The sequence below is a fragment of the Harpegnathos saltator genome, unplaced genomic scaffold, assembly GCF_003227715.2.
Source record: "Harpegnathos saltator strain DR-91 unplaced genomic scaffold, Hsal_v8.6 scaffold719, whole genome shotgun sequence".
Taxonomy (NCBI): Eukaryota; Metazoa; Arthropoda; class Insecta; order Hymenoptera; family Formicidae; genus Harpegnathos; species Harpegnathos saltator.
Window position 1 is genome coordinate 16688 of NW_020230559.1, and position 11165 is coordinate 27852.

The following is an 11165-nucleotide window of genomic DNA, read 5'->3' on the forward strand; positions in this document are numbered from 1 at the left end:
CGTACAATCTAATTCTGCAATGAAAAATGTGGGTCCTCATTTGAGATTCGAACGTTATCACCCACTCTACCCCGAGAGGATGGGGGGGAATAACTTTTATTATGTTCTTTAAAAATATTCAACAGGTATTTTTTATTTCTCAATCCAATGATCTTTTCTGGAGAATTGCGGAAAATATAATTTTTTGCTATTACAGCGCCATCTATCACGAATCAAAATAAAAGTTTCGAACAAAATTTACGTATTTTGTGGCGTAGAATTCGTATCTGCAATAAAAAGTGGGGGTTTCCATTTAAGATTTCAAAGTTACCCCCAACCCCCACCCCCAGGGGGTGGGATGGGAGGTCGAGTTTGGTATCATTGGATGTCCCCCTTCGAGGCTAACAACTTTCATTAACCACTTTTTTTTATCCAATGCATAGTTCTCGAGATATTTCAATGTCTTCAGATAAATCGTGCACCCTGTATATAACATATATTAGGCTATGTGCACACATTTGTAATAAATAAATTGTAGTGAATAATTAATTTGTTTTTACGCAATGTACGAAAAGAATAGATACATAACCTGATTTAACTAATGAACAATATGTTCTTACAGTATGGAAGTTGCACAGAAAAAGAAAAAAGCCCCTAAAACAACAAACAAGCAATTAGATTTCCTTATTACATATATGGAAAACCATACTGCGTTTGCCACAGACAAATTATTAGGAGCAAGAGGAAAGCCAGTTTACGACGTACAATGGCAGCAATTAATTGAACAGTTAAATAGCTTCGACGGCCCATCAAAAGGTACAGAAGGTTGGAGAAAAGTAAGTTTTATTATATATTTCTATCATAATTAAAGTATTATTTCCTCACATTGTTTTCTTTATTATTAAAATGTTATTTTTTTATAATGTTAGTATAACGTTATGCATCTTGTAGCTCTGGTGCATCTGTGATAGGTGTCATCAGCCAAGGTTCCAAACCGTAACCTGCATCGCCTATAATCAAATCGACATTTTTATGTACATTATTAGGTAAATAAATATAAAATAATCGTGATACTTACCCAAAAACCATGTTGTTCGATCTCCAGAATTATATAATCGTTGCATTTCGTCCCTTATGGTAGAATGTCTCCATATAAAGCTGTCATGGACACTTCCAGGTAATCTAGCATTGACATTTAAGATTTCCAAATCGTGTGACGCTATCTTATTATAAATAATACAAGTATGCATTAAGTTTCTTTTTGAATTTGTATAGTACATTATATATTATATATTTTTGTAGTGAATATACTTACTGCCTGTATATTAATTGAATGGAAACCTTTTAAGGTTTATATATGATTCCTCGTGATGTTTTGGTCTCACATGAGTGCAATCTATGCAACCTATTATTCCTTTAAAATTCCTTTCCTTTTGAAATCTGTAAAAATATATTGTACAAAACAATATTATAAGAAAATTATGAAAAAAATTATAATTCAGTGAATAGACAAATTTATTTAATATTATTTAAAGAAAGATTTGTAAAAAAAATCACAACAGTTAAGTGCAATCATATATAAATTACTTCAATTTCCTGATATTATTATATTGTTTTCTTAAGAAAAATATAAATTGTTTACAGTCAGAGTAAATTTTTAACGGCCTTTTATAATTGTAAAAGGATGTTACTTTTCTTTTAAAGCTGCTCGTTTTTCCTCTGTGTTTGGGAATTTGCTTCACTCAATGGCAAGCAATTGCGTGATACTGCAATCCCATCGCTACTGCTTTTATTGCTCTGCTAGTTGCTGGTTGTGATATAGATATTAGATAATCATTACCAATATCTTTTTGATACGAACCTATAGGAAAAAAACGCAGTGCAGCTAAAACCTATAAGTAGTTAGTAACACATAGTTTTTTATTATACAAATTTGAACAAAATCAGTTTACAGTCATGGATATCAATAAAGTTGTTCGTTATGTTTTCAATATAGTTCGGAACGCAGTTGATAGTCTAATAAGAGAACTTGTTTTGAAAACTTTTCAGCAAATAAGTTCTCTCGTTGAACCATCAATTGCGTTCCGAACTATATCTAAATATAGCGGAAAACTGTAATGTCCGCATGTCTATTATGTATTTTAAAGTTATATTAGAATTTACATAATTACCTGTGTTTCTTAATCCTCTCCTTCCTTTCCATTGCAAAATATTTTGAAGTGAGTCACATATATAAATTACTGCTTCTTTTGATAAGCGGAAAACTCTTATAAATTGTTCATCCGTTAAATTAAATGGATTAATACTATCTCTCAACTCTTTCATTATTAGAGAATTTTCCCTCTTTTCTTCCTTTTCCACATCATTTAGCACATTGATGAGTATTCCACCAGCCATTTTATTCACAATAAAAAATATTAATATTAACTTAACCTTGCAAGATCGCGTTATGACATTAACGTTCTCCGGCAGCCAGCGTTAGCATTACTTTACGTAACGCAATAAAATGCGTTGCAAATTGCGTTAAAGTGGTTTACAGAATACGGATTTATAGTGAAAAATAATATAACGCAAACTTAACGTTAATGTACGCAAATTGACGACGCCATACGTTAAGATGCATTTACAGAATACGAAATCGTAAAACATGCGTTACGAGCCATATAACGCATGCGTTATACTTATAACGCATGCGTTAAAAAGTTTCAGACTGCTAGTATAATAATAGATCATGTTCATAACATTTTATACGAATATTTGCATATGAAAAAATTTTCAGCGCAATGAGTGCCGCGTTTGTTAATGGTCGATCAAAAACGCATTCGAATGAACATTTCTCAGAAATGCTTGAATATGTTTAAACGCAAACCGAGTTCTGCGACGATTCATCACTGTTGATGAAACATGGATTCATTGATACACCAGAGATGAAACAATAATTGAAACAATGGGTGGAAACGGGTGAATGCGCTCCAAAAAGGCAAAAACAGTTCCATCAGCCGAAAAGGTGATGTTTTTTGACGTTTTTTGGGATTCACAGGATGTAGTGCTTATAGACTTACTAGACTAGACTATTCTAGACTAGAAAAAAGCAAAATAATCAACGGAGAATATTATGTAGCATTGCTGGAACGATGATATTAAGACCAAATGTCCTCATGTGGCAAAAAGAATACTTTTCCATCATGACAATAATCGCTCACATTTCTTCAATTACAAAATTCCATGAATTGCGCTTCGAATTGTTACCACACGCACCGTACTCACCAGATTTAGTCCCTAGTGACTTTCTCCTGTTCCCAAACATGAAAAAATAGCTCACTAGAAAGAAATTCATTTTAAATAGGAAAATCATCGCTGATGTGAATGCTTATTTTGAAGGCTTAAAGAAATTGTATTATACTGAAGGTATAAGAAAGTTAGAATATTGTTGGTCTAAACGTATTAAGTTGAAAAGAGACTATGTTGAAAAATAAAAAAGAACATTGTCAAAAATCATACGTTTTTTATCAAACCGAGAATTTTTCGAACTATCTTCATATACGAAAAATTCTAACTCAAAGACTGTAAAAATCGTTCAAAAATCGTCCGGATTATAAGAATTAAAATGGGATTGAAATACAATTTTAAATACAAAATAAAGTTATATATATATTAGCGATGTGCGTGTGCGTAAGCGTGTGCGTATAAGTGTGTGTGTGCGTGTGCGTGTGCGTATGCGTGTGCGTGTGCGTGTGAGAACTATTCGAATTCGAATCGAATCTAGTGTAATTCGATTCGATTCGAATCCGAATTCCTATAATTCGAATCCGAATAATTCGAATAGGAATAAAACATATTATTGTTTGTATGCATCAGCTACAAAACGGGCCATCTGGGCCTATATGTCTGAACCCTTAACTTGTAATTAACTTAACTTATAATTAATAATTTAATTATAAATTATTTTAAATATTTAAATATATATTTTACTTTAAGATTATATTACAATATCAATATTCCCTTTCATATTAAAATCTTCCATTATTATTTGCATGTTTAACAGTCATGTTAAATTTTTTAATGACTCGATTCGATTTCATTCGATTCAATTCGAATTCGAGTGAAATTTCATAGATTCGATTCGATTCGAATTCGAATTTAAAAAATGAGATTTGATTCAATTCGACATAAAAATTCTTGATTCGCACATCTCTAATATATATATATATATATATATATATATATATATATATATATATACATATATGAAAGGGCAGTTTTCAGGACCGAAAATAATTATCCAATTTTATTATATAGATATTGAATTCAGCTCTAATCTAAGTAGAAACCGCTTGCTGATTTAAAAAATATTGGTTATTTTTCGAAATATAAGGTTTAATATATCGAAGGGTAGTTTTAAGGACCAATATATTTTTTAAACTTTTCCTTTAATTACATTGTTATTAATAGATATTTCTATTAGATATGTTGAATATAAATAATGAGATGGCTTATTTAGGTCTTGCTAAAATATAATTTCATAAAAATAGTTCAATTTCTTCTAACCTGAGAAGTATCTTTTCGTAATTTAATATGTTCGTAGTCAGGTAGTTTTCAGGTCTCTCAGTTTTCTGTTTAAAATATGAATCTTTTCACTATTTTATATATCTATCAGCCGGAGGATAAAGTAATAAGACTGATAATGTTACTTTATATTATTAAATATTAATAAATAGGTAAAAAGTATAAATCATAGACTAAAGCCAGCGGCACACGGTGCTTGTTTTCGTGCTGGATTGCTTGCTGGATGAAAATATTGCGTTGTGATTGGTACATTTCCGAAGATGGATGGAAATGCACCAATCAGAACGCAGTATTTTCATCTAGCAAGCAATCCAGCACGAAAACAAACACCGTGTGCCGCTGGCTTAATACTTGATGACCTGATAACTACCATTTAATCATAAATGTTATCAGAAGCTGGGCAGAAATCAGATCCCTCGATTTCATGATGTTAATTATGTATTGGTCATATAAAAGGATGGTGGTTTGTATTAAACAAGAGTTATTTTATTGTCGCTTGTTATGGTCTCTTATCGCTAGTCATTGGTCACTTCAAATGCAGATTCGTACCTAATAGTTAATAATTTTTCCCTAAGTTTTTGCTAATTATATCGACTTGCGCTTTTCAATACATAATATCGTCGTCATGTAGTTCAGATTTATTATTTTAGTCTATCTCTCAATTGCTTCTCACTATATGCTGTAATCTATATCTTGTCGTTAACTTTTATCGCAACAGAAATTTTAAAATCTTTATGAATTTTTATTTTTGAACTGAGACTGTCTAACGACTCGAGTTTTTCTAGGCATAATATCATTGTAATTTAATTCTAATTTATTATTTTTCTGTTATATATTTCTAATTTATTATTTTAGTTGGCCTCTCAATAGCTATTCAACATGTGTTGTCTCCTTATCATAAATTTCATTCTAGTAGAAATTTCTCAATCTTCAATAATTTTTCCTCAGTTCTCGTTAACTATATAGACTTATTCTTTTCGACGCATAATATTATTGACTTTGATAGCAGGAAACATCTGAGAGACAAACTAAATTAATAAATTAAAGCTTCACTACAACAGTAATATACATAGAAAAGCGCGAGCTTATACAGTTAACAGGAGTTTAGGAAAAAAATTATTAGAAATTAAGATATCTTGACAACTATGAAAATCAGCGACAAGTTATAACAGAAAAGACATCTTAAGAAGTGGTTCACAAGTGAAATAAAATAATAAATTGGAATTATATTACAATGATATTATGCGTAGAAAAGCGCGGGTCGCTGGATAATCTCAGTTCTCAGCTAAAAGTTCATAAAGATTTTGGCTATAAAATTTAGAACAAGATATAAAAGACATCACACATTGAGAAAGGACTAAAGGGCAAACTACAATAATAAATTAGATTAGTTATTATCATAACAATATTATGTGTAGAAAAGCGTGAGTCTATATAGTTAACGAGAACTTGGGAAAAAATTGTAGAAATTGAGAAATTTCTACTGCAATGAAATTTATGACAAGGTATAGGTGACAACGTATGTTGAAAAGCTATATAAACGTGTAGCCAACAAGCTAAGATTCACACCTCTGATTTCACTAAAATTCAATTACCTTACGTATTTTGACGTGTAAAATCCGAATCTCAAAGTTGAAATCGTCGTTCGGCTAAAGTTGACGGCAACTTTGACCGAGACTGTCCAACGATTTGGTATTTTCTAGGCATAATATTATTGTGATTTAGTTCTAATTTAATATTTTATTTCGCCTCTCAATAGCTTCTCAACATTTGTTGTTCCTATTGTCATAAATTTCATTGCAGCAGAAATTTCTTAATTTTAAACATTTTTTTCCTAAATTCTCGTTCACTGTATAGACTCACACTTTTCCATGTATAATATTATAGTGATGGAGTTCTAATTTATTATATTTTGTCATAGTTTGTCCCTTGGTCGTTGCCCACGGTATGATGTCTTTTGTACTTTGTCGTTAATTTCATCGCAATCAATATGTATATGAATTTTTATCTCAAAGCTGAGATTACACAGCGACTCGTATTTTTTAAGCATAATGTCATTGCGATATAATTCCAATTTATTATTTAAGTTTGCCTCTCAATCGCTTTTTAAGAAGTCTCGTGTCTTATATGTAAGATGCAACAGATTGAGACATTTCTACTGCAATGAAATTGATGACAAGGTGTAGGCGACAACACATGTTGAGAAGCAATTGAGAGGCCAAGTAAAATAATAAGTTAAAACTATAACACAATGATATTATGAAAAGCGCGAGTTTCTGGATAGTCTCAGTTCAGAAATATAAATTCTTAAAGATTTAAAGATATAAATTCTTAAAACGCTACTCATTGGTTAACTCAAATGCAGATTCGTACCTAGTATTTATTAATTTTTCCCAAAGTTCCTGCTCATTATACCGACTTGCGCTTTTCTATGCATAATATCGTCGTGATGTATCTCTGATTTATTATTTTAATCTATCTTCCAATTGCTCCTTATTATATACTGTTATTTATATCTTGTCCTTAACTTTGATCGCTATCGAAATCTTAAAATCTTTAAGAATTTATATTTCTGAACTGAGACCGCCCAACGACATGAGCTTTCCTAGGCATGATATTATTGTGATTTAGTTCTAATATATTATTTTAGTTGGCTTCTCAATAGCTTTTCAACATGTGTTGTCTCCCATACCTTGTCATAAATTCCATTGCAGCAAAAATTTCTCAATTTTAAACATTCTTTTCCCAAGTTCATGTTAACTGTATAGACTCACGCTTTTCCATGTATAATATTGTCGTGATGGAGCTCTAATTTATTATTTTAGTTTACCCTTTAGTCGTTTTCCAATGTATGATGTCTCTTGTACTTTGTCGTTAATTTCATTGCAATCAAAATGTATATGAATTTTTATCTCAAGGCTGAGATTACACAGCGACTCGTACTTTCCTAAGCATAATGTCATTGCAATATAGTTCCAATTTATTATTTAAGTTTGCCACTCAATCGCTTTTCAATATGTCTCGTGTCTCATATGTAAGATGTAGAAGATTGAGACATTTCTACTGCAATGAAAGTTATGACAAGGTATAGGTGACAACGTATGTTGAAAAGCTATTGAGAGGTCAACTAAAATAATAAATTAGAACTAAATTACAATGATATTATGCCTAGAAAAGCTCGAGTCGTTGGACAGTCTCAGTCTTAGAAACAAAAATTCTTAAAGATTTTAAGATTTCGATTGCCATGAAAGTTAACGACAAGATATAGATGACAGATATATTAAGAAGCAATTGAAAGATAGGATAAAATGATAAATCAGAGTAACAACACGACGATATTATGTACAGAAAAACGCAAGTCGGTACATTTAGCAAAAACTTTGAGAAAATTATTAAATATTAGGTACGAATCTGTATTTGAATTAACCAATGAATAGCGCTAAAGGATCATAAAAACGACGATAAAACTTTTGCTTAATATAAATCTACATCCTTTTTTATGAGGAATACAAAATTAACATCATTTAGCTATATACATGTATATATTTTATAAAATATCAAAGTTTGAGGTTAACTCCTTTATCATAATAATACATGCATGCAACAAGTCAACCTGTTAGCAACCGTATAAAAGGGTGGAAAACAAATAGTAAAATTGGACGACATAACAGAGTTATTGATCTTTATAATAATCATGTACACATGAAGGAGTACATGTAGTCGAGAAATACAAATTCGTACCTAATATTTATTAATTTTTCCCTAAGTTTCTGCTCATTATACCGACTTGCGCTTTTCTATACATAATATCGTCGTGATGTAGCTCTGATTTATTATTTTGATCTATCTTCCAATTGCTTCTTAATATATGCTGTTATCTATATCTTGTCGTTAACTTTGATCGCTATCGAAATCTTAAAATCTTTAAGAATTTATATTTCTGAACCCCGCCTGAGACCGCCCAACGACATGAGCTATTCTAGGCATGATATCATTGTGTTTTAGTTCTAATATATTATTTTAATTGGCTTCTCAATAGCTTTTGAACATGTGTTGTCCCCTATACCTTGTCATAAATTTCATTACAGCAAAATTCTCAATTTTAAACATTATTTTCCCAAGTTCATGTTAACTGTATAGACTAACACTTTTCCATGTATAATATTGTCGTGATGGAGCTCTAATTTATTATTTCAGTTTATCCTTTAATCGTTTCCCAATGTATGATGTACTCTTGTACTTTGTCGTTAATTTCATCGCAATCAAAATGTATATGAATTTTTATCCCAAGGCTAAGATTACACAACGACTCGTGCTTTTCTAAGCATAATGTCATTGCAAAATAGTTCCAATTTATTATTTAAGTTTGCCTCTTAATCGCTTTTCAATATGTCTCGTGTCTCATATGTAAGATGTAGAAGATTGAGACATTTCTACTGCAATGAAATTTATGACAAGGTGTAGGCGACAACACATATTGAGAAGCAATTGAGAAGCCAAGTAAAATAATAAGTTAGAACTATAACATAATGATAGTATGTCTAGAAAAGCGCGAGTTTCTGCATAATCTCAGTCCTGAGATGAAAATTCTTAGAGATTTTAAGATTTCGATTGTGATGAAATTTAATGACAATGTATAGATGACAGCATATATTAAGAAGCAATTGATAGGTAGGCTAAAATGATAAATCAGAGCTACAACACGACGATATTATGTATAGAAGAGCTCAAGTCGTTGTACAGTATCAGTTCAGGAATAAAAATTCTTAAAGATTTTAAGATCTCCACCGCCATGAAAGTCAACGACAAGGTATAGATGACAGCATATATTCAGAAGCAATTGAGAGATGGACTAAAATAATAAATCAGTACTGTATCACGACGATATTATGTGTAGAAGAGCCCAAGTCGTTGGACAGTCTCAGTTCGGGAATAAAAATTCTTAAAGATTTTAAGGTTACAATTGCCATGAAAGTCAAAGACAAGGCATAGCTGACTGCATATATTAAGAAGCTTTTGAGAGATAGGCTAAAATAATAAATCAGAGCTACATATTATGTTTAGAAGAGCTCAAGCCGCTGTAGAGTATCAGTTCAGGAATAAAAATTCTTCAAGATTTTAAGATTTGGATTGCTATGAAAGTCAACGACTAGCTATAGATGACAACATATATTAAGAAGCAATTGAAAAATAAACTAAGATAATAAATCAGAGCTACATCACGACGATATTATATATAGAAAAGCTTAAGTCGGTATAATTAACAAAAACTTAAGGGAAAGTTACTAAATATCAGACATTAATCTGTATTAGAGGTAACCAATGACCAGCGATAAAAGACCATAAAAAGCGGCGGTAAAACTCTTGTTTAATACAAATGAACCATCCGTTTACATGAGAAATACATAATTATGCGAGATAGAACGGGCGGGCTGTGTAAAAAACACACGGACGGTCACGCATGCTGCTCATTTTGACGTCAAAATTTCTCAGTCACATTTACGCTTATTTTCTGTAAATGACTAACATATCAACAATATTCGTAAAAGTGCGTCATCTGCTTTGCAGGAATGAAAATTATATAATGAGATTAATGAAGGGTATGTGGTAAGCGAAACGTCAAGGTGCGTACACATTGCGACATGTCGACCGAACTTGTTCACGGCGTGTGCATTTTTCGCTTATATCTCGGCAACGGGTAGAGATATCGACGTCATTAGCGAAGTATTACATTGCTCATATTCTGTTCTACTGGGATTAACAGTTTATAATGGTACGAATAATAAGAGTTCGTTAATTGAAGCGTGTAAGTGCGCGTGTAAGAGCTTGTCTCGTGCCGCGTTTACGCAGTCTCCCGCAACGATTATCGAATGCTTATTATTCGTATCATTAGAAAGCACTAATCCTCATAGAACAGGATGCAGGTAAGATAACGCTGTTAGTGGGACACTGATATCTCGAGTAGTTGCCGAAATATAAGCGAAAAATGTAAATGCCGCTAACGAGTTCGGCTGACAAGACGCAAGATGTGAGCACATCTTTCACATTGCGTTCATCACAGGGTCATTAATCGTATCGTTATGAATAATCAACTCGAGCAGAATAGAATACCGAGAAAACATTTATTATGGAACATCGACGATATCTTATACGTTGCGGAGATATAAGCGAATAATGTGCCAACATAATTTTTCAGGGCTAAAAGGGTCGTCTTGCGTGAGCGGCATCTTTGAAACCAACTGTACCTACTGAATAGACTATATCTACGATGACAGTTATTTAAGTTTAATAAAGAATTCACTGACGCGCAAATCTCGACAATATTATGCACGATGGTGCGAGCGGTGTGAAAGAGACGCCGACGGTCACGCATGCTGCTCCTTTTTGGTGCCAAAATTCATCAGTCACATTTACGTCTATTTTCTGTAAACGCCTAAGATATCAACAATATTCGTAAAAGTGCGTCATCTGCTCTGCAGGAATGAAAATTATATAATGGGATTAATTAAGGGCATACGGTAAGCGAAATATCAAGGTGCGTACACACTGCGACATACAGGTGCGTACGCACTGTCGACCGAAATTGTTCTTGGTATGTGCATTCTTCACTTATATCTCGG

General features: G+C 32.1%; 1 long non-coding RNA gene across 1 annotated transcript; it reads right to left on the reverse strand.

Moving 5' to 3' along the window:
- Positions 1–925: 925 nt before the first annotated feature.
- Positions 926–2099, reverse strand: LOC112590120 (uncharacterized). Its single transcript, XR_003114015.1, has 4 exons — positions 1671–2099; positions 1295–1419; positions 1058–1202; positions 926–989 (listed from the first exon to the last, which is right to left on the reverse strand). It is a non-coding gene; the product is annotated as an uncharacterized LOC112590120 (long non-coding RNA).
- Positions 2100–11165: the final 9066 nt, after the last annotated feature.